Below are 1,310 nucleotides of genomic sequence, written 5' to 3' on the forward strand. Positions count from 1 at the left end.
GTCCCGGTGCCACCTCCCCATTCCAAGGCCCTCATGGACACAAACACACGTTAGGACCCATCCTCTGGAAAGTGCATTTCAACTCAGCCACCCCGGTTGCTCCCGCAGATCCATTAGGTCTAAACTGTCTTGTTGCTAGGCGACAATTGGAAGGCGAGGCGGACTTCCCAGGCATCCATCCTCGAACGGTGCTCTGGAGTCATTCCATATGGGATGTCCTGGAGCTGTCCAACAGGTCTCAATTGTCCCGCAGAAGGAATCCTTGAAGGGGGCATCCCACATCTCCCAACGTGGAAAACACCCATGGCCTCGAGATGCCGCTCCCTTCATGAAGGGGCCGTCATGCACAGAAACTCCAACCTGAGCCAACGTGGGATCCTCGCCCTGACTTCAGATGCATGAGATATTGGTTCAGATCTGCAGGGGGTACCTGCCGTGCCCTCACCCTGAATCCGAAGTCTAGCTTGTGTTCTCAGACTTCCGTCCTCACTCTCCTGGCCCCGAAGCCCTCAAGTTTGGCAATTCCGGACCGACAATGAAGCACTCTGCCTGCCCTCTAGAAAATATATATTGTCTAATGAGCAGCCCAGGCAGCTTAAATGAGGATAAACCTACACGGCACTCGAATGTACCCAACTTATATAGTCTAACCTGGGCACTAATGCACTGTCTGACACAACCTGAGCCCGGACCTGCTGACCAACACCCAGACAGCTGACCGCACGCTGAGCACATCAGACCCGCCATGGCCTTAGGTCATCATCTCTTCCCTACCTCAGTTTTCAGGCTTCAGAACCTAGACCTTATCTCCAATCACTGCCCACGGGTGACTGTGATGCAGAAATCAGAACTCTTCCTGACCCATGGCAAGAAACCTTGTGGTTGGCATGTTGTCCAACGTTCAGTGTAGGAGAATCCAGCATTCACCCTGAGGCCCCGCCCATTCTTGAGTGCGACGAGAGCATAAACACGCATTGTGACCTCAGCGTGAGTCCTGTCCTCTAGTAAGTCCTCTCAGTGGCTGGACCATTAGATGTCATAATGGGCTTGACATGTCCCTAGTCCCCAATTTTTAACCAGATTTCTGGTTGTCCAGTCGCCCCACCCCAGGGCTCTACTCTGGAATCCCTCATTTGGTGGGACATCTGAGGTTGAAAAACAAAATGAAACAAATCGACAACAACAACAAAACGGACTTCTTCCATCCCCAGAATGACCCCAAACTCTTTGGACGGGACCGAACCCGCAGAGAATAAGACTGGTCCATTTCCCATGAAGTCACCCGGCAATTTCACGACCATGAGTGACAC

Source organism: Mustela nivalis (assembly GCF_964662115.1).
Source record: "Mustela nivalis genome assembly, contig: HAP1_SCAFFOLD_131, whole genome shotgun sequence".
In the NCBI taxonomy this organism is placed as follows: Eukaryota; Metazoa; Chordata; class Mammalia; order Carnivora; family Mustelidae; genus Mustela; species Mustela nivalis.